This window comes from Lemur catta, chromosome 16, assembly GCF_020740605.2.
Source record: "Lemur catta isolate mLemCat1 chromosome 16, mLemCat1.pri, whole genome shotgun sequence".
Lineage (NCBI taxonomy): Eukaryota > Metazoa > Chordata > Mammalia > Primates > Lemuridae > Lemur > Lemur catta.
This window is the reverse complement of record NC_059143.1, coordinates 16,082,359-16,106,169: the sequence shown is the minus strand read 5'-3', so window position 1 is coordinate 16,106,169 and position 23,811 is coordinate 16,082,359. Positions and strand designations below refer to the sequence as shown.

Here is a 23,811-nt window from a genome sequence, read left to right as displayed (position 1 = left end):
GCAAGTCTTGTTGCTGCTCTATGTTTTGTCTGGGTTCGTTTGGTGATCCATCTGAGGCAATTGGCATCCACCTCTTCCCTCGGGTGGAGCAAGATAGAGTTTAACACCATCCAAATATCACTTCTGTTTCTACCACTCCTTGGGGATCCCTTAAAAGCTCTCCACCAGGCTGGGAACTGAGTCCGTAATTTAACCAACCCTCCTGTTTTCTTGCCTGTCCTGCTGATTTGAAAAAGATACGTCCTTCTGCCGACGGACTGGTGGGAGTTACAATTCCCATCCCAGCACTTAATGAAACCAAACAGATTGCTTTTCAGTTTTGTCTATAAAAATATTTTGAAAATGAGAGGAAAATGTGCTGAGCTAGTCAATGGTGGAGTGCGAACATGCATGGAAGATTGAAATGCTTGGTTCATCGGAACTGATTCTTAAAGGATTAGAAAGATCCTTCCCTCCCCCCTGCTCCCCTCCGGGTGCCCTTGCCGGCTATTCCATTGCCTCCTGGTTAGAACTGACTGACACTGCTGACTTTGGGGCAACTCTCTGAAAACAAACTGATGAACTGTATAAACACTAAGCTTGACCTGGGGCCCTCATAAGTGCCAAACCATTGACTCCAAGGCCCCTGGGCTCTTCAGTTTATGCTGGGAGTCATGACCTTGACATGCAATGCAAAGTTGAGCCACTTCGCTCACTGAATTATAGATCTGCCCCAAATTTGGGAGAATTTTATCCTCCCAAATGTAACTCCCTTCCAGCCCCTTACCTCTAGACAAGTGTTTATTATTTATTCATTTATTTGACTTTTTTACATTCTCTATAGAGACTGTCAAAAATTGCCAAGGCTGACTGTATTTCAAGTCATTGTGGTGGGGTATTGGGAAAAGTTTTCAATTAGCAATAATCGTGCCTCAGATAAACTTCATTGGCTACAATACTGCCGCTGTTCAGAGTACAGATCTGTGTTAGGAAGAGCCTAGTTGATTCCTGTATAGCCAAGCTACAAACAGCCCCAGCGGAAGGAAGGGATGGTAGATGCTCACAGCAAGCCCTGCAAAGGAATGCCTAGATCCTCATATCAGTTAGTAAATGATCTGTTGTTTAGAAAAGTCTTGCCAGAATACTTTTTTAATCCAAGTTCTACTCCTAAAAAGAGACATAATTTTGACTGCTTTATCTTCCTTTGTGCTTTTGACATTAACTCTAGCTTAGAAGGTGCAGTGGTGTAATTATCATTATTATTGATACTGGCCAAACACTGAGAGTGATTTAAGCAACTTGTCTAAAATCAAACAGTTCATTAGCAGAGGAGTCTGGAACCTATGTCTCCGTTAGAATAGAAAGTACAGTTTTCTATGCCCTGTCCACCCATTCTGTCTGCTTTTGCCACAGTCACAGTTTACAATAATTTGGTCCAGCATGGCCATTTAAATGACCATTGGCAAAGCAGCAAGATCACCATTCTGAGCTGCGGCGTGCAAGCACACGGAGACCAAGATCCTTGTCCTTGCCAGTCTCTCAGAGTTGCTGTGGCAGCTGAAAGTGCAAGTGTATGTGAAAGTTCTTTGTAAGCTGTAATGTCCTGTTCAAATAAAGATAACGGTGATGACACTAATGTCATGATACCTGTGGAGTATTTTCAGTTAGCAAATCATCAAGTTGAATTCTTCGTGCATCAACTCATTTAATTCTCCTAACCATATTGTAATGTTTTTGTTATAATTATTTTTTTCATATACATACTGTGGTATAAATATAGCACCAGCATAAATGTGTTTAATAAGGCAATTTTTAGTGATAAAGACTCTCTGGGACAATCCCACCCCAAATCATTGATGCCCACTGGAAAAATACAAAAGGAACATGGAAACCCAATGGGCATCCCACATAAATCAAAACAGACATCTAGTCATTGCCTTCTCTGGCATTTACCTCATCGCCCACATGACAGGTATCTCTAAGTGTGACGGTGTCGGCTTGAATGGATTAAGGCACACCTACAGAGCCGGGAAAGCACATTCCTGGGTGTGTCCGTGAGGGTGTTTCCAGAGTCTGCATGTGAGCCAGTGGACTGAATGAGGAAGATCCGCCCTCAGTGTGGGCAGGCGCCATCCAGTCTGCTGGGGGACCAGAGAGAACAAGAAGGCGCAGGAAAGGCAAGTTCTCCCTCGGAGATGGAACAGCCTTCTCTGGCGCTTGGACATCAGAACGCCAGGCTCTCTGGCCTTTGCACTTTGGGACTTAGGCTCGTGCCAGCTGCCCCGATGAGTTCTCAGGCCTTCAACCTCAGAGTGAGAGTGACACCATCAGCTCCCTGATTCTGGGGCTTTTGGACTTGGACTCAGCCTCTCTACCAGCTTTTCTGGGACTCCAGCTCGCAGACAGCTTGTCATGAGAGACTTCTCAGCCTCCATAATCGCATGAGCCAATTCCCCTACTAAATATATCTTCTCTCTCTATATATATATATATACACACTATTGATTCCGCCTCTCTGGAGAGCCCTGACTAATATACTAAGCATCTAAATATATACATTTTTTCTTTTTTTTCCTTTCTTTTTGAGAGAAGGTGTCACTCTGTCACCCAGGCTAGAGTGCAGTGGCATCATCATAGCTCACTGCAACCTCAAACTCCTGGGCTCAAGTGATCCTCCTGCCTCACCCTCCTGAGTAGCTGGGACTACAGGTGGGCACCACCACACCTGGCTAATTTTTCTATTTATTTTTGTACGGGGGCGGGAGGGGGGGTCTCGCTCTTGCTCAGGCTGGTCTTGAACTCCTGGCCTCAAGCAATTCTCCCTCTTCAGCCTCCCAAAGTGCTGGGATTACAGGCATGGGCCACTGCCCTCAGCCCTATGGTCTTAAATATCATCATATCAGCAATGACGTGCAATTTGTAAAGAACAAGAAAAACGAGGATTATAATCTTCAGAGTCATCATTTTAATAATCACCCACCGCCACTCCTTTGGTGAGAGTTTCTCTAAATGGTAGCTTCTTTTCTCCTATTCTTTAATGAAGGAGAAGCCTTCAAATGAAGTTAACATGAAAGCAAAGAGAGTGAGGAGAGAGAACCAGATGTTGGGAAGAGGAAATGCCAGCCTCTTTCAGGGCGATGTTACTTCCTTTTTAACGATGAAAAACCAGTCTTTTCATATGGACTTGTCGAGGCATAAGTAGTAATGGAGTTTCTAAATGTATAACAAAAAGGAAATAATCTAATAAATTATAGTACTACCAAACAATGAAATATTATTAGCCAATTCAAATGAATTTTTTTTAATGGGGAAACTTTTAGTATGGGGAAATCCTCAAAATAAAATGGTAAATGATAAAAATCGGGATATGAAACCATATTTGTGGTATGACCACAACATTGTTTTACATATACACATGAAAAATAATGCTCTGAAGTGTTAAAAGAGATTATCACTGGTTATTGGAATTATGAGGCTTTTGAAAAAATTAATTGTTATACTTTTTCCTATTTTCTAAATATGAAATTAAGAATGAGAATAATATTTATATGAACATTTATTATTTTATAATAAAAAGATGGATGTAAAATAGTAAAGGGTTTGTACACTCTGGCTGAAATGTAGGCAAGAGTCTCTGAATATTATAGTTTCCAAAAAGAAATACGCAGTCTTAATAGTCCTGTTTAATTGTTAATAGAAATATGAGTTCTCTAGGTTGCTTTCCTTTATCATAGGTGCTTTTTAGCACATCCCTATTGCGCTAAGTGGTTCAGATCTTCCCAGCGTGTACGGAAATTTTCAGGAGTACGTGTTAAATGTTTTGGGCAAGTGACTTTCAGACAGTGGGGCGAAGCCTGGCACAGGAGTCCTGCCCTGCACTGAGTTTCCTTCTAATTTAAAGGAGATTATTTAAATTTGCCTATTCGAAAGTTCTGCTAAACTTAGAAGCAAACCAAGAAAATCCCCTAAGGAATAAATGTGACAAAAATAGGACTAAGATGCATTTTTATGAACAGATATTTGAATATTAAATGTTGAAAAGAAAGACATTTACTAATTGGTGATAAACTCCTGAAAACCACTTGAAATTTAAATCTAGAACTTGGTGGTAATGCAGAGGGGTTAATTTCCTCCTTGGAAATTATTTTTAACACTTAATTAGAAAAACAAAACAAAACTTAGACTGATATTTCCCAAAAGTTGGCCAGCCCTCCTGGAGAAGAGAGGGGCATCTTTCACAGAAGCCCAGGTGCTCAGGCTTATTGGGGTGAGATAGGGTTTGGGGGAGGCCTGGGAGAACACCTAGATTAGGAGCTTGGGGACAGAGCCTCACCTCCGGGCCTCCACAGCGCGGGTGCGGGTTGTGCCCCCTCAGTGCTCTGACTGCTGTCGGACCCAGCCCCTGCCTACCCGGGCTGCCATCTGCTGTCTCGGAGAACTACACTTTTCAAGCTCCTTGCCCTCTCTGGCTTGAGGGGGCGTAGAAGCTACTGGAAGATTGGAGTGGGAGAAGAGGAGAAGCACTGTACTTTCCTCTCTTGCTCGCTCCCTCTGTGAATGGCTCCAGCACCTGGAGGTGATGCTGAGCCCCGGGCTTCACTCTCTCTCTTCCCTTCGCCCTTCCAGCCTCAGTAGCTTCTCGTTGTTGCTGATCTCCACTTGGCTTCTCCATGCTTTCGTCCTTTATGTAATGAATCCCCTCTAGTAAGTTCCCTCCAAAATATCCAAATTGGTATCTGCTTTTCTGATGGGACTCTGACACTAAAACGTTTTGTAATTTAGGATCACGCTGGGAAATGCAGCCCAGCTCAAGGGAACCATAGGAGGGAAGTGAAGGGGAAACTCACGGCCCCATCAGATACATTTGTGGCAATGGCAGGGAGAAAAGGCAGAGGCTGCATGAACTGGGGCCTGGATGTGCACAGAGGTTTAGAGAGAATTGTGAACTTGTGTCATGTGTTGGCTGTCTTAATAATCGAGGTTTGATGACTGATAGCTGGGGGATTGTTGATTTCATCAGGAGAAGCCATTTATTTCCTTAGGAATGAGTTTTGATGCCATGAAGTTTCAAAAATGCTTGTTCTCTTCAGTAGAAGCCTTCTGGGAGCATCCACATTTAATATAACTTGAACAAAGCCTGGATATAGGAGGACATCTCTTTTTGCTATGCTAAGCATGATTGGGTAACAGAGCGTATATAATTTCTAAAAAGCCACTCTAGGATAATTACTAGCTACTTCTTAAATTTTAAAATTCCTAACTCTGTATTTATTAAGTCAGGATGGTAATTTGTGAAATAAGAGAATTATCAGCTGCTATAGTTTTGTCACCAATGGGAAATCCGTATGATAGAGACAGGCAGAGAACAGTTCTCAGCTGTGAACCATAGAGAAAAGAAGGAAGCTGGGTGCGGTGAATCCGGCCTGTAGTCCCAGCTATTGGGAGACTGAGGCAGGAGGATCGCTTGAGCCCAGGAGTTTGCGGTTGCAGTGAGCTATGATGATGCCACCCTTTAAGAGAGAGAGAGAGAGAGAGAAAGGAAAACAAAATGTGCTTAGTACCTAGTAGACAAAAGATCTTTGTTGAATGCATGCATGCACACCTCAAATCATTAATGGACAGGAATGAGCAATTCATTCAGTCTGGCGTAAATAGCATCTTTTGAGCTGGGCGTTGAAGATTGGCAAGGCATCGTTCAGGCAAGAGCAGGATGGGATGTCAGGAAGACCCAAGAGCCATGGAGAGAGAAGCAGCAGCCAGGTGAGGCTATAGTAGGTGTGAATCGAGGCTGGCTTTGTAGGTCACATTAAGGAGTTTCGACTGCATTTTGTGGGTGTTTCTTTTTTGGTGGGGAGGACATAGAAGGCTTTTAAGCTGATGAGTGACATGATCAGATCTGTGCTTTGCCAGTTCCTGGCATGTACAAGTTCCATAAATATTTGTCAAATCGAATTTTTAAAAGATGATAATGGAACAGCAGCTAAAAATTCTGAATGTAATTACAGTGCTTTAGGTAGGGAGCACTTTCATGCTAGGTGTGGTTAAGAGTGATTGTTGGTTTCCTAGCAACCATGCATCCTCTCCATGGAGAATCTGAAGGGTCACTTGAACATCTCCACTTGGGAATTACTGTAAGGACACCAGGAGGCATTTATCTAATTTGTTCCCTTGCCTTCCAGAAATGCAAGTCATGTTCAGAAGGGATCACTGAGGTTTGGGGTGCAGTAGTATTGTCTTCAGCAGAGAGGGCTGGGGAGCATGGGAAGGGAGTCTAGTGAAGCTCTCTTCTATCATGCACATTCGCTCATAATGAGATCTGTACAGAAAACTTAAACACAAAGGAATGTGCAGAGAGGCTCAGATGATATGTAAGGCAGGAGATTGTCAGGGGAGCTCTGAGGGTGAGGTTTGGGTGAGGGAGGACAAAAACGAAAGGAGCTAAGAGCTCATCAAGAAACTGAACATATTTTTTAGTCATCATTATCAAGGATACAGAATATGCCACCCCAAGATATACCACTTTGACGTAAGGATTATTTTGAGCTGAAGGTGATTAAAAAGAAGCAGACTCGAGAAAAATTCTCTGACCTCTTCCTTTTCATCAGGAAAGGCAGGACAATTCTTAATGCCTTCAGAGACAACTCTAGACTTCTCTCAGCCCAGAGACAGCACCAGAGCAATCCACATAAGAAAGCTCGCTAAAACTAGCCCTTATCTGCCTTTAGTTTCCAGAAGCACAAAGTCCTCTTCCTTTGTCTTGTCATTTCTCTAAAAATTACTGTTCTTTTGCTGAGCTTACAGCCACCCCTTTGAGTTGCTCTTCTCTGGGTACTCCCACTGTGTACACATGATGCATATGCTAATAAACTTCAATTTGTTTTTCTCATATTCACCCATCTTTGTCAGTCTAGTTTACAGGGCCCCCACTAATGCATCTAAGATAGGTGGAGGGAAAAGAACTTTTTCCACCCCTACATGTAGAATAGTCTTTAAGGAAGTTGTTGTCATCTCCAATTCATAGATGGGTAAACGGACTCACAGAAGTGGCTTGACCAAACTAGCTGGATCAGGGCTTCAGCCCTCCAGGGACACAGGACACAAGCACAGAAGGGCCACAGAAGAATGTGCCACCTCACCCTGGTGGCCTGGGGCCAGCTTGTGCTAAGTCCGGTGCACGCTCTGCTGATCTTCCCTGACCTCTCCCTGGCATCTGGCCTTTCCCACTTCCTCTTCCTCTTCAGAGCACTGCATGCTTCCTGTCCCCACGTCCCGTGTGTCCACCCCCTCTCCAGCTGTTCTTAGCAGGCATCCTTGACAGGAATCTCTGTCTCTAGCCACCCGCTCCTTGGAGAGGTGATATTCCCAAGAGCTCAGCCTTCAGCCTCTCTTGTCACACTGCAAGCCCTCTGTGGTCACTCAGCGATTGCCGGGGCTTCAGCCACCACTCACAGGCCAACAACTGGCAGATCCGGGTCTCCCCTTCAGGCAGTTCAGCTGCCTTGCAGTCTCCTACTTCTTAATTTGTATGTGGCTATCCCACAACCATTTCAAATGCCAAGGCAGAACCCATCATTCCTACCCTGAAGCACCCATCTAATTCAAAATTGTTATGATTCCTCATAAGGGGAGAGTTTGTTTCAAAAACATGGCCACTGTATCTCTGGGGTTCCTTTCAGATCTCAACCATCTATGATTGCAGAATGCACATTATTTCACAGCCTGAACTCAATGCCATAGTGTCCTCTCCGAAGGAGAAGGTAAATATCAATCTGTAATGTGTGTTTTGTAAATGGAATCATAACTTTCCCCTAGACATGAGATTTGGTCAGTAAACCCCTCACTCCCACCTCCTGCTATCCTGGGTGATCTTTTTCTTGACTGTATCCAATGAGAAGAGGAGGAGAATGAAGAAGAGGAGAGAGGGAAAGGAAACCCTTCTAGAACTGGGGTCAGCAAATGCTGGGAATGACTTGGTTGCCTAGCAACAATGCCCTCCCCACATCTCCCCACGGATATCAATTTGTGGTATTTCACTCCTCCCTTCCTGCTTTTAGGGCTGTTCTCAGTATTTATTTTAACTAAATTTTACCAATATAAAATTGGAAGGGGGGGTGCATATACTATATTCTTATGCTAGCATAGCTGAATATGGAAGTTGCAGATCATAGAGAAACATATAATTCTTCAAATGAAAATGCCTTCATTTGATCATTATTTAGCAGACATTTATTGAATGTCTGCAATGGACCCGACACTCTGCAAAGTATTGAGTTAAAAAATCTTCCACAGGTAGATTTAAAAACAGAAATGAGTCCCTTGTGTCCAAGCAGAACTAAGAATTGACTGAGGGATCACACATTAAAGTTCTAACTTTAAAAACATATGTGGGGTTGCTAGACATAACATCAATATATCAAAATTCAATTGCATTATTATATGGTAGCAATAAATACCTGAAAAATACCATTTAGAATAGCAAAACAACAAGGTGCCTAGAAATTAAACTAACAAATGATGTGCAAGATTAGTGTGGGGAAGAAAAATTCTAAAGTGCTATGAAAAAATATTTTAAGAAATCGAAACAGATGGAGGGATCAACCAAGTTTGTGGATGGGAAGATATAAAATCCTGAAGAAGTCAATTCTCCTGAAAGTAATCTGTGGATCCAATAAAATTTAGATGAAAATCCCAATTAATATTTTGAGGATCATCATAAACTGATTCTAAAAGTTATACAGCAAAGTAAGGGACAGATAATAGCCATGGTAATTTTAAATACAAAGAGGACATAGTTTGCTCAGACATTAGGATTTCTTATAAAGCTGTAGGAATTAAGGCAATATGATCTTGGTGCAGAAATGGAAAAGTAGACCCCTGGAACAGAATAGGGACCTCTGAGACAGACTTGTGCATAAAGGAGTGTTGATATATGACAGGGGTAGAATTATAAATAAGTGGGGAAAAGACTTAATAGATGGTGCTCGGAAAACTGGCTCTCCATAGGGAAAAAGATTAAATTTCATACCCATCTCATGCCATAAGCAGAAATCTATTCCAGATAGCTTAAATAATAAAAGTAAAACTTTAAGAGGCCTAGAAGAATATATATGAGGATATCTATATAAGCTTGGGGGAGGGAATCATTTCTTAAGACTCAAAAACACAAACAGTAATGGAAAAGATTGACACATTTGTTAAAGAAAAGTTTCATAAAAGGTAAAATCACAACTCTCACATAGATTAAAATGAACATGTATTCAAGATTTTATTCTCAAGCCTGTAATCCTAGCGGTCTGGGAGGCCGAGGCAGGAGGATCGCTCGAGGTCGTCAGGAGTCCGAAAGCAGCCTGAGCAAGAGCGAGACCTCGTCTCTACTAAAAATAGAAAGAAATTATCTGGACAGCTAAAAATATATAGAAAAAAAATTAGCCGGGCATAGTGGCACATGCCTGTAGTCCCAGCTAGTCGGGAGGTGGAGGCAGAAGGATTGCTTAAACCCAGGAGTCTGAGGTTGCTGTGAGCTAGGCTGATGCCACGGCACTCTAGCCCAGGCAACAAAGCAAGACTCTGTCTCAAAAAAATAAAAAAATAAAAATAAAAAGATCTGCTACTTGTTGGGCATGATGGGACACACTTATAGGCCCAGCTACTCGGGAGGCTGAGGCAGGAGGATTGCTCAAGTCCAGGAGTTCAAGGTTGCAGAGAGTTATGATTATGCCACTGCACTCCAGCTTGGGTGAAAGAATGACACTCTGTCTCTGAAAAAAAAAAAAGAAAAAGTTACCAAAATTACCAAGACTTCTGGTTTCCTTCCTGGCATGTAAGAAACTTGGAAGTCACCACTTCATCCTAACAAGTAAAAGCTGAGCAGTTCACAAACTCTAGGTGATCCAATCATGGGGCACAATTTTGTGAATTTTACCTCCAGCAGCTCTATCAGGTCCTCACAGTGAATATTGGAGAAAATCCACTCCTGCTTCTGTAGGGGGTGGGAGGAAACAAACATTTTGAAATATGCCAGAGTATTCTGTTCATCTAAACAAGGCCTATCCTCAGGAGAAACTAGTTAACTAGAGCCTAACTGATGGGAGGGAAGCAAAATACTCAACTCCATGTCCTCTGGCCATTTTATCCCATTTAAGGGGGCAGGTTACTGAGAAACATCGGCGAAGTCCACAGTCCACACAGGCACAGGCTCACATTGAGATATAAGCATAGGACCATAGAATGCTTCCCTGCCTCCAACATCTTATCGCTACATTACTAGCAACCTATTTGCCACAGTTCCTTTGATTCCATTTATCATGCCCAACTTTCAGCAAGAAATTACAAGGCATACTAAAAGGCAAAAAATACATTTTGAAGAAACTGAACAAGCATTAGAATCAGAGTCAGATATGGCAGGAATGTTGGAATTGGCAGGCCAGAAATTTTTAAAAACTATGAATAATATGGTATGTGGTTTGATGGAAAAAGTAGACAACATGCAAGAACACACGGATAGCGTAATCAGAGAGATGGAACTTCTAAGAAAGAATAAAAAAGAAATTATAGAGATAAAAAACATTGTCACAGAAATAAAAAATGCCTTTGATATGCTCATTAGTAGTCTGGACACAGTTAAGGAAAGAATCTCTAAGCTTGAGGATATGACAATGGAAATTTCCCGAACTGAAAAAGAAAGAGAGAGAAAAAAAAAAAAACCTAGAACAAAAGTCAGAATAGAGTGTCCAAGAACTGTGGGACAACTACACAACTAGACATATGATATTTTCATATGTGTAATGAAAGTATCAACGGAGAAGAGATAAAGGAAGAGACACAATATTTGAAGCAATGATAACTAAGAATTTCCCCAAATTGTCACAAACCAAACCACAGATACAGGACTCAGATAACAGCAAGCAGCATAAAGGCCAAAAGAAACAAAACAAAACAAAACATACACACAAAAAAACTACATCTAGGTATATATTACATTCAAACTTCAGAAAATTCAAGATAAAGAAAAAATCTTCAAAGAAGCCAGAGGGGGGAAAAACTACCTTACCCACAGAGGAGCAAAGATAACTACTACATTGATTTCTCCTGAGAAACCGTGAACACAAGTGAGTAGAGTGAAATATTTAAAGTGTCGAGAGAAAAAAACCACCAACCTAGAATTCTGTCCCCTCAAAAATTATCTTTCAAAGTGAAGGAGAAGTAAAGACTTTCTCAGATAAACAAAAAGTAAGGGAATTTGTTGCTAGTATACCTGCCTTATAAGAAATGTTAAAAGAAGTTCTTCAGAGAAAAGGATAATATAGGTCAGAAACTTGCATCTACATTAAAGAAAGGAAGAGCATTAAAGAACAAACAAATGAAGGTAAAATAAAAAGTTATTTTTCTTATTCTTAAGTGATCCAACAGTTAACAGGTTGTTCAAAATAATAATAGCAACAATGTATTATATTATGTATGTATATACAAGCTTATATATGCTTAAGTATAAGTAAAATGAATGACAGCAATGGTACAAAGGATAGAAGAAAAGAACTAGGAATATTTTGTTATTATAAGATACTTGCACTACCTATGAAGTGGTAAAACATTATTTGAAGTTAGACTTGAATTAGTTGTAAATGTATATATAAAACTATAGGGCAACCACTTAAAAAAGTTTTAAAAAAGTATAATTGATATGCTAAGAGAGAAAATGGAATCAGATAAAATGCTCAAAATCACAAAAGGCACACAAAATGTGGAAGACAAAAATAGGAACAAAGGCAACAAATAGAAAACAATAACAACTATGGTAGATATTAATCCATCTACATCAATTGTCACCTTAAATTTCCATGGTCTAAATATGCCAATTAAAGGATAGATTGTCAGGGTGCATAAAAAAATAAGACACAACTAAATGTTGTCTACAAGAAGCCAATTTTATCAGTAGCTGTGGAGCTGCTGGGAATTGTAACGATTTAAAAAGGAAAAAAAAAAGAAAAAAAAAGAAGCTCACTTTAAATATAAAGATATATATATATATATATATATAAAAGAAATAGAGATAGATATACCATGCTAACACAAATAAAAAGAAAGCAGGAGTAGCTATATTAATTTCAGACAGAGGTTTTCAGACTTCAGAGGAAGGAAAATTATCAGGGATGAACAGGGGCATTACATAATGCTAAAGAGGTGAATACTCCACAAAGGCATAACAAGCTATAAATGTGCATGTGCCTAACAACAGAGTGTTAAAATATATGAGGTAAAAATGGATAGAACTGTAAAAAGAAAGAGATGAATCTACAATTATGGTTGGAGACTTTAACACCCCTCTATCAGAAATGGGTAGATCCAGCAGTCAGAAAATCAGTAAAGACACAGTTGAACTCAACAGCACCCTTAATCAACTAAATCTAATTCACATCTATAGAATAATTTATCCAACAATAGCAGAACACACATTCTTCTCAAGCTCATATGGAACATTCACCAAGATAGACCAAATTCTGGGCCATAAAATATACCTTAACATATATAAAAGAATAAAAATCATACAACATCTGCTCTCAGACCAAACTGGAATTAAACCAGAAATCAATACCTGAAAGATAGCTGAAAAATTCCAATACTTGGAGAATAAACATGTTCTAAATAACACATAGGTCAAAAAAGAAATCTCAAGAAAAATTTTAAAATATTTTGAACTAAGTGAAAAGAAAAAGACAACATTTCAAAATTTGTGGAATGCAGCAAAAGCAGTGCTTACAGGTAAATTTATAGCACTGAATACATCAATGAGAAATGAAGAAAGCTCTAAAGTCAATAATCTAAGCTTACACCTAGGGAAACAAGAAAGAGAAGAGTACATCAAATACAAAATACAAATTAAATACAAAATAATAAATACAGACACAGACTTTAGGCCATTCACAAAAATTAACTCAAAATGGATCATAGACCTAATTATAAAATGCAAAACTTAAAACTCTTAGAATATAACAAACTCCAACAATATAACATAACCTGCATAATCTTGGATATGGGGTGATGACTTTTTAGATATAATACCAAAGGCACATTCTGTGAAAGAAATGGCAGATGGCAAGTAAGCAGATGAAGAAATGTTCGATATCATATGTCATTAAGGAATTGCAAACTTAAACAACAATGAGATACTACTGCACACTTATTAGAATGGCCCAAATCCAAAACACTGTTGGACTGCAGCCCCCAACACCTGGGCCATGGACTGATCTGTCACCTGTTAGGGACCAGGCTGCAGAGCTCTGCTGCCTGCCCCCCATGCTACCATCCCCCCATGTGTGGAAAAATAGTCTTCCATGAAACTTAGGAACAGGGTGGGGCAGGCACACAGCAGGAGGTGAGCAGTGAGGGAGCGAAGCTTCATCTGTATTTACAGTCGCTCCCCATTCCTTGAATCTCTGCCTGAGCTCCACCTGAGCCCCCACTACTGTCCCCTTCCCCCACCGTGGAAAAATTATCTTCCATAAAATTGGTCCTTGGTGCCAAAAAGGCTGGGAACCGCTGCTGATGAACATCAAATGCTGGTGAGGATGTGGAGCAACACAAACTCTCATTCATTGCTGGTGGAAATGTAAAATGGCACAGCCACTTTGTAAGTTTTTTATGAAACTAAACATACTAAACATACTCTTATCATAGGATCGAGCAATTACACTCTTTGGTATTTATCCAAATAAATTGAAAACTCATGTCAATACAAAAACCTGCATATGGATGTTTATGGCAGCTTTATTCATAACTGTGAAAACTTGGAAGGAACCAAGATGTTCTTTAGTAGGTGAGTGGATGAATTATGGTACATCTAGGCAGTGGAAGATTATTCAGCACTAAAAAGAAATGAGCTGTCAAGCCATGAAAAGAACATGGAGTAAACTTAAATTCATATTACAAAGTAAAAGAAGCCAATCTGAAAAGTCTACTACATACTGTGTGATTCCAACTATATGACATTCTGGAAAAGGCAAAACTATGGAGACAGTGAAAAGATCAGTGGTTGCCAGGGATTAGGACAGACTTTTAGGGCCATGCAACTACAGTAAGTTCCCACTTAACGTCATCAGTAGTTTCTTGGAAACTGTGACTTTAAGCAAAACGACATATAAAGAAACCAATGTTACCATAAACTAATTGTTATAAATAAGAGTTAAGTCCTATGGCATATTTCTGGTCACAAAACATCACCAAACTTCTAAATAAAGACCCAAAGCACTTTTAATATTAAACATTGAAATAAATGTGAGCTATTGATACATTTAAGAAAGATTAACAAAAACAATTAAGATAATTATTTACTCACTTATTCCAGTTCAAGGTCACGGGTGGCCAGAGCCATCCCCACTGCTCAGAGTGCCAGACAGGACCCACCCTGGAGAGGAGGCCATTCCCTCGCTGGGCGGACTCACACACACCCACCCTCACTCACACTGGGACAATGTAGACACACCAATGAGCCTAACGTGCACATCTTTCGGATATGGGAGGAACTTAGAGTACCTGGAGAGACCCACACAGACATTCAGAGAACGTGCAACCTCCACACAGTGGCCCTGGCTGGGGATCAATTTTTTTCTCATCAATGTTATGATGACACAATGCTATTTGAGAACCTGCTGTATGATATTACAATGGTGGATACATGTCATCATATATTTATCAAAACCCAAAGAACATACAACATCAAGAGTGAACCCTAATATAAACTATGGACTTTAGAGATGATGATGACGTGTCAGTGTAGGGTCATTGATTGTGCCGAGCGTAGGACCGTGGTAGGGGATGTTGACGACAGGGGAAACAGGGGCAGGAGATGGCACGGGGGCACGTGTGAACTCTCTGTACTTTCCACTCTGTTTTGCTGAGAAACCAAAACTGTTCTAAAACATAAAGTTTATTAATTTAAAAAGTTATTAAAAAACTAAAAAAGACAACCAGATTGACACATTGCACTAAAAGGTGTTTTAAATTATTACCCGAAATGATAATCTGAAATACCAACAAGTTAATGGTTCCTGCATATTTTTGAAGTTGTGAGAATTAAAAAGTTACTTTTCCTCTTTGCAAAATAGCCAAGCCGGCAAAAACTGAAATATAAACCAATGTCATTTACATTTCTCCATGTTTGCCACTAGGTAAACGGCAATAAAATAACTTGGCAATAGCGAGAAAATCCAATGAACACACAATGGACGTTTGACATGACACTAATTATAGAAAACAAGCCACTGTTATAAGTTTAAAAGTATTATTTTAAATAGTCAATTGGTGAACCCACTCCACAAATAACCTTTGGCTATGTATGGACTTTAAGGTCATCAGAAATGAGGCTTTTTGTTCATCCCAAAGTTTGATAAACAGGCCATAAAGAAGACAAGGTTTTTTCGAATGGTGATATTACCCTGTCCACCTTCTTAAAGAAGAACAGAGAGAAATTATTTATATCATTTGGCAACAATACAGTGTCTCTCTTCCAAAGAACTCAAAGTATTTGTACAAATATTAACTGATAGCCTTGTGGAGACAAAGGAGAATAAGGGAGGAAGAAAAGAAGGAGGAAGAGGAGAAAAAGGGACAGGGGAGGAGAAGGAGGCAAGTGCAGGCCAGCGGGTACATTTCTTACCAGTCCCCAAGATGTTCACAGCTGAGTCAGCTCACCAAATAAACCAGAGGCAAAAATATTAATATTCTGCTCTCTACTTAATATTTGATGTATAAAGGACAGAACCCGGCTCTATAAAGTTGTCTTTACATACTGCTGTTTCCATCTCAGTGGGAAAAATTATAAATATTTGCACAGTTTAGTCTGTCATCTCAAAGTATCCAGGATTTTCGCAAGTATGCTATAATTCAGTTTAGTGAATATTTATTGAACATCTTCTAAATTGTAGGCATTCTAGGGATTTGGTGGTGGATATAGTCACACAGTGCTTTTCAGAGTGTGATCCTAGGGCTAGTAACATCTGTATTATAACCACAGAGCCAGACCAGTCTGATTCAACTATGTGTAATATTCATAAAATGGTGAGTTGTTTTGCAGTTGCCAAGGACCCACAGGTTGCAAATTACATAATCTGAGCATGCCCAGATGAACCAAGCATGCAACCACAAGTGGAACCTAAGTGCTCAACCCAAGGAATGGTGACCAAATTAAGAAGTGGACACTACCTGGCATGATCCATGATCCAATCAGATTGACCCCTGGCATCACCCCATGGAGTGATCCACTCAGATCCTGCCTCCCGGCATTATCTCACTGCAAGATCCAATCAGATCACGCTTCCTTACCCCCTACCTGCAAAACCTGCCCCAGCCCCCAGCTCAGGGAGACAGATTTGAGCCCAACTCCTATCTCCTTGCTCGACAGCCTTGCAATAAACTTTTCTCTCTACAAAAACCTTATGCTTCAGTGTTTAGCTTTTTCATTGTTCATGGGCAATGGGATCCAGTTTGGTTTGGTAACTGTATCACCTGGGGACTTTTAAGAAATGCAAATTCCAGGGCCCCACCCCATTGCTACAGAATGGGAAAATTATTAACAGGAGGGCTAGTCCAGCAAGCTGTGTTTTAACAAGCTGTCCAGGTGACTCTGATGCACTGAAGTTTGAGAACTACTGTGTTAATAGATGACTTTCAATACAATGCCTCACACACAACAGCTCAGAAAGTATTAGGTGAATGGATGAATGACAAAACGAAAATTCGAGCTGTTGGTAGAGTTCAGGACAGGCTAAAATAGTGGCATATTTATTATATAAGAATGGGAGAAAACAACTTTAGGTCTTCCAGCCTTTCTCTGTCGGCCACGGCACAGCCCTGGGCTCCCCAGATGGTTCGTTGGTTTCGTTTTTTGTGTTCATTAGTTGGTCAATCATTGCTCACTGCAGGTTGTGGCAAGAATGAAATAAATGCCAAAACAAACAACATTGACCACAACAGACAGAACCAGAAGCAGCAGGAGCACTTGGGAATTGTAACAGTGGCACTAATTGGGTTTGCACTCATAAACTGGGGTAAGAGTGAGTCCAGTTTGGTTTGCTATGTGCAAAACAAACAGAATTTGTTGTTAACTCTCTCTGCCCTGGGGTTGAGAGAAAGGAGCCATCGCTCTTCTTCTTTCTGGAAGAAGACTGAATCGGTTGGCAGAGCTCAGCTCAGCTTTTTTAGTGAAGTTGGAACTTGCTTGGGGACACTGGACTTCCTCCACAAAAGTTTTTTTTTTTTATGAAGAAAACACTGAGGTCGCTTCAGTGCTCCAGTTGGCCCCTGACTGGCTCTAAATGGCCCCTTCCTTTCCCTGGTCTGACTTCAGCTCGCTGGGCAGGCAGGGGCTTTCTTTGTCATTCAAAACCATAAAACATTTCGCCCTGCCTCAGAGTAAAATCAAACTCCAGCGAGAACCTCTTGCAGTGAGTTTCCACAGACTCAGACGGAAGCGGAGGTGCATTCTGCCCCTGAGGAGACTTGAGCTTCCTAGGAGATGAGTACACTGTGGTTTCCTAATGTGGCTTTTGTCACAGTGGCGCGCACTTCTGACTCTCACTTCCTGTTTTAATTCTGTTCGGAAATAAGAAAATCTGCTGAGATTTAGTTTCTGAAGAGCTTCTTGAAGGGGCTTTCTCTGCCACGTAGAAAGGGGAATGAGAACACGGCTGCAGTCGGTGCACACCGGCAGCCAGCAGCCCCTGCTCGGTGTGGGGACCGTGCGGGGTTGAGGCGGGCACAGGTCCTACTGCAGGGGGCTAGGCGGGAGGTCGCAGGAGGCGGGCCAAGGTTGCCCGGGGGGAGAGATTGGGGGAAAAGGCAGAGGGAACCGCAGACAGAACAGCAAGGGCAGGAGCTGGAGGGCTAGGAATGCAGGGGTGTGGGGTGGTGGGACCCCAGAGGCTTCCCTGGGAGTCAGGCTGTGAGGGGCCTAGTGCGAGGCTGTAGCTATGTGGCCTCCACTCCACAGGCCAGAGGGACTTGGAAGGTAAACCAGAGAGGATGGGCTGAGCCTATTTGGTATCAAAAGGACACTCTGCCCGAGAGAAGGAAGCTCTTGGGTGGCTGCTGGAATGATCCAGGGAGCAGTGCTCAGGTGGGAGCTGAGATGGTGTCCCTAGTGACAGTAGGAGGGGCTAGGGACCCAGGGGTGTGGAACCCAGACCTCAGCCGGCCATTGCTCCCTCTGCCTCCTGGTCCAGTGCTCTTTCCCCTACCCCAGAGCACCACCAACTCTTCCCCCAGAGCCCTCCTTGGCAGAGCAGAGCACACAGCCCCTGTGGACCTGGAGGCACATCTGAAAATGGAATATGGCATGCCAGAAAGTTCTTTGAAGTATTACATTTTGTCTGAAAGAATTCATGCAAGCGTTTGCGTTCTGCTTCGTAGAACTGCTGCTCCAGGAAGCTGGGCCGTATTTTTTTTCCTGTGGCCTCCGGTGTCACCTGCATCCCCCAGGGCCGCACACACGCCAGGCCGGGAAGGGGCCGTGCTGTGTGCAGCCCCTCTGTGGACGTCCCTCCCTACGCTGTACGAACGTGGATGCCGGGCTCACTTTGTGGGGTAGCAGCACATTTGCACAATCATACCTTTCTGCATCCCGGAGACAATGGCTTCACTTGTCTTGAGAGAAAGGATTTACTGAATTGGATTTATGATATTTATTTAGATGGATTTTATTGTCGTTTCCTCTAATATCTTTTCCTCTCCTCACTGGAACTGATAACTAATCAGTGAATAGTCTTTACAGATCAACAGAGAGCTAATTGGCAGGTATGAAGTACCAGCGTCATCAATGAGAGGTCTAGGTTTAACACCATTACAGAGTATTTTGTACTTTATATTTGATTTTCCTAAGATTAATAGTAATAGTTAACACTAACTGGGCACTTGCTAGGGGCCAGACCCTATGTTAGGGTACATTATTTCATTTCCTCTTTGCAGCAAGCCTGAGGTAGATGTTATTATTATTTTTGCCATTTTATAGATGAGGAAACTGGGATTTGGAGATAGTTTAAGCTTATGGGAGTCCTACAGCCAGGAAATGGTATAGCCAGAATATGATCTCAAGCAGTCAAATGCCAACACGTGAGTTTTTAGCCTCTACACCGTAGGAATGAACTAGAAACTTTGGTGGACAGCTAGATCAGTAACATTTAAGATCCTCTGCAACCCTGATATTTGATGATTTTGTGAAATCTTAAAAAACAGATCGACTCTGATGAAACTTGATAAAGTATTGTGAAATATCACTCTGAAATTCTATTTTTTTCTCCAGGCTAGAGACAAAAAGGTCCCTAATAAGACTTTGCAATTGGAATCATGTTTTTCTAATTTTCATTGGTATGTGGGTAGAACTTGCATAGGTTAATATATTTCGAAGAAAACTTGATTTTGTTTTTCGTTTTTGTGTCTCTAACATTATACAAGCCTGGAGCCCTCCCCACTCTGGGGCTGGAACTGGGCCACTGCCCCCCCGCCCCCTGCTGTGCAAGCACTTGTAGTGGAACTGGCTTGTCCAGGCTGCAAATGTCACCCACCTCACCAGCCTCCGTTTTGCCTGCAACGCTCAGTGCTGATGCAAAGTCCCTGTCTAACACAACCTGGATGTATTTTTGTTACTGTGTTATGCTTGCAAAGCTGTCTCTCTTGCCCCTAGTTTAAAGATACGCTAGCCAGCTATGTGGTGACACACACCTTAGTCCCAGCTAGCTACTCAGGAGGCTGAGGCGGGAGGATCGCTTGAGCCCAGGAGTTGCAGGCTGCAGTGAGCTGTGATGGCGCCACTGCACTCTAGCCTGGGCAACAGAGAAAGACTCTATTTATTAAAACAAAACAAAACCAAACCAAAAAAACCCACACAATAGCCACTTGAAATTCCATAAGGAATTGTATTGTTCTTGTGCATTTTAGTAAAAATCACTGCTGTACATGTTATAGTGGTAAAACTTCACCTCATACACACACACACACACACACACACACACAGAGTATTAACACATGCATATATATTACAGAATAGCAATCATATTTCTAGAGCACTTTATAGTTTTCAAATTAATCTCATTTACATAATATCCTCATTTGATCCCTGGTGATCAGGATGAATATTATTCGTAGTCTCCCCATTTTACAGATGAGGAAATAAAAACTCAGAGGAGTTAATTGACTCATACAGGAGAGTGTGGACATCCTTCCATCTGGAAGTCTCTTCTTCCCACAATGTCTCACTTATCTCCTACACCAGCCCGTGTAAACTTACACCTCAATTTCTCTGTGACCCCTATTGACTCTCACGAAAGCGTTCTTTGTTGGAATTAGGTTCTGGATTGTGGTGACCCTGTATCAGTTCAAGAGCAAAGTTCTGGAAGATTCCGTGGAGAGCTTGTTTTAACTGCTCCTCCATGTGACAGCTGCTTCCGGGTGTCCTGAGCTTGAGGGTCACTCTGCAGCTGAGACAGCACTGCCGAGCTCAGGGAGCACTCCTGGTCTTGCTTTGGCTGTACATCCACGTCATCTCTGAACTGGGCTGTGGTGGTTTGGATGCAGAGCCTCACAGCTGACATATCCGGCTGTACATATGCCACCCCATCCCATCACAACACCGGTTCAAGGAAAACACCCCAAACTAATTGAAACTAAGACGACGGCACAAATATTTATGGGGGCAGAAATCCAAACAATGCTAGCGAAAACAAAGAACACATTTCACATTGGTATTAATTAAAAGAAACGCTATGGTATCTAATGTAAATATGGTTTTATCATCAGATCTAATACCTTCAAATGCTTATTGTGACTAGGAGGATAAAGGAGTATAAATTACTTACTCAAAATAGTGATTAATTTTAGCCATTTGCCTCGAGTGTTGCATGGTGTCAGAGGAAAGACATGGCAGTGGCAGTCAGGATAAATGCCGTGAGTAGCTGTGTCACTTCGAGCGTGTCACCTAACATTGTGCAATGTGACCTTCAGTTTCTTCAGTGGAGAAGAAAGTAAGACATGAGAGGATAAGAGAAAAGAGATGGGGGAGACAGATCGCTCTGCAGACCTGGTATCACCCACAAGGGCTGAACTACGTGGTCACTAACATATTGGCTCAGAGTGTGGACTTCAGCTGGGGAGCCCAGGTTCAAATGCCAGCTCCATCCTCTACTAGCTGTGTGACCTTGACATATTCCTTAGCTTCTCTGTGCCTCATTTACCTTATTTTTAAAACCCAACCTCATTGGATTATGAGCATTATATATAGTACTTCAAATAGTGCCTAGCACATGGTAAGTAGCTGGTGTTAGGTCTTAGTATTATTATTAGACAATCTTTATTTTGAGGACAAAATGATACACACTGGAGGAAAGAAAAAATGAAGGGGATTTTTCTAAGGATTCTGCACTTTTGCCTGGAGAATAAATAGCAGAAAGGAAGGAAACTAATATTTATCAAGTACTTATTATATTTGAAGCTACTATATTCCCACTGACTAAATTAGGGATGGCACAAATGAGTGCTCAATAAATATTTGCTCTAGGAAGGAATAATCCTATGAAATAAGTATTTTATTTCTCTTTTGCAGGAGAGGAGTCTGAAGATTGGAAAGGTAAGTAACTTGCGTGAGATCACATAGCTAGCAACGGCTGAGCTGGGATTTGAACACAGGTCTCCATGACTTTGAAGCCCATGCCCCTTCCATTATGCCGCGATACTTCCCAGAAGGTGTTGGCCAAGAAAGTGACACTCATGTGTCCTGCCCAGAGGGAGATGGGGCTCTGGCTTGGTGATGGTTGCACAGCCGAGTGGGGTCAGGGTGCAGTGATGTCCCCAAACCTGCTTCATCCTGGCTGCTGTCCTCCCCTGTGCCCCTCCCCACCCCTCAGCCACCACGGCCAGCGTCATGTTGGGACGGGCTTGATATGAGGTTATGTTTCTTATGCAAAATAGTGAACACACAGCTGACCCTCAGCTGGCGCAAAGTAAGTATTCAGTATGTTTGCTTTTGCTTCTCCACCAAGAAGGCACACCCTTGCCCCTCCCTCTGTGCTCCTGTCCCGTCTCTTGGGCTCCCTTAATCTCTATGACAGTGATGCCTGCTTTAGGCCAAAATCCTCAGCTGACGTGGACAATGACGTTCAAGGCAGTTCTTTTGCCTGTCACTGTGTCAACTGTTAAGGATACAGAGGTGAATAAAGCGCGGCCCCCGCCCTTGGGGAATCACGTGTAACTGGGGAGAAGTGTGTAAGATGGTTAAGACACATTGCAATAGCGCCACGATGCAGGTGTGTGCAGAACGCTGGGGGTGGTGGTATGAGGAGGAAGGGCAAGACAGAGACAACTGCAGATGCAAAGGCCCAGAGCCACACACGACCACAGGACGTGCAGGACGTGGTGGGAAAGCACGTGTGTGCACGCAGAGGAAGGTGCCTGGGAGAGGACCCTGGGGCTGACCGGGAGGGGTCTCGTGTGCAGCTCTGGAGCCTGCCACGTGCCCAGGACCAGGGAGCCAGAGACGGGAAGGGGGCTGGACTGGTTTGTAAGACACTCACCTGGCAGCATGCACGTTTCCAGAATGCTGTGGTGTGGGAATAGATTTAGGGAGGAGAAGCGGTCAGGAGGCTGTCTCCCAGTTCATCTGTGGGCCCAGGGTCCCCCACGGCAGGTGATGGAAGGGAGGATGGAAGAGAAATTGCCGAGGTGGCCTTGTCAGCATTTGGTGACCGGTGGGATGTGCAAGTACGGGGAGAGGAGGCATCAAGCATCACACCCATGTTTGTCCTCGGAGACTGAGCAGTGGGGACCGCAGAATGGAGGCAGGAAAACAGGAGGGACATTTTATCTCAGTCCAATCAGCAAAAAGCCAAAACCAAACAAAAAAACAGAAGGACAGGGACATAACAAAAGCGGGTTTTATTATGTTAAGTTTGCAGTGCTATGTGACAGTGACATGGAAACACCCAGTGGGTGGCAGGAAACGTGGGGCTGGAGGCTGGGAGAGAAGGAGGGCCATTTGCATGTGATAGTTCAAGAAATAGGCGTTGCTGAGCTCAGGAAGGAGAAGATACTGGTACCTCAGCAAATATGATTGCTTAAGGAGCAGGTAGAATTGGAGGAGTCAGTGAAAGACTTAGAGAAAAGACAGTCCAACCAGAGAAGCCAGACGTAGGGACTCACACTATAATCCTAGCACTTTGGGAGGCTGAGGCAGGAGGATCACTTGCACCCGGGAGTTCGAGGCTGCAGTGAGCTGTGATGATGCCACTGCACTCCAGCCTGGGCAAGAGAGAAAGACCCTGTCTCAAACGAACAAACAAACAAAAAGAGCAGGGAAGAAAAGCCATAGAATGCAGTGTCCCAGGGGACAGACAGGCAAGTTCCAAGAGGCAGAGTGAGACCAACAGAGCCAAATGCTCCGGAGAGGTCAGCTAGGGTGAGAACTAAACTAAGTCGTCATTGTTGGCAGCCCACACATGTCTGATTACATCAGCAGAACAGTCCATAGAGTTGTGGGAACGAAATTCAGATTCCAAAGTTGGAAGAATGAACCGAGTTGAGGAGATGGGGACAGAGGAGGTCTATACTCCGCAGAAGCTTCCTGATGTTGGAATCGGAGTGTCGTGCATGACAGTTGGTGTTAAAAGAGGCTTCCAGGAATGGCTTTGCCTTGTTCTTTTGGGTCAGGAGGAAAGAGCCCCAGGAGAGGACTAGAACTGAGGACAGAGAGGTGAGAGGACAGAGCAGATCCCCAAGGAGCAGGAGGGTCCAGATTCCAGGTAGAAGGGCCAGGAGAGGACACAGTCAGGGTCGGCAGAATATGGCGTGCCCACC

General features: G+C 42.6%; 1 non-coding gene across 1 annotated transcript; it reads right to left on the bottom strand.

Annotated features, from left to right (window-relative positions):
- Positions 1-814: 814 nt before the first annotated feature.
- Positions 815-955, bottom strand: LOC123622013. Its single transcript, XR_006729378.1, has one exon. It is a non-coding gene; the product is annotated as a U4 spliceosomal RNA (small nuclear RNA).
- Between the last annotated feature and the right edge of the window lie 22,856 nt (positions 956-23,811).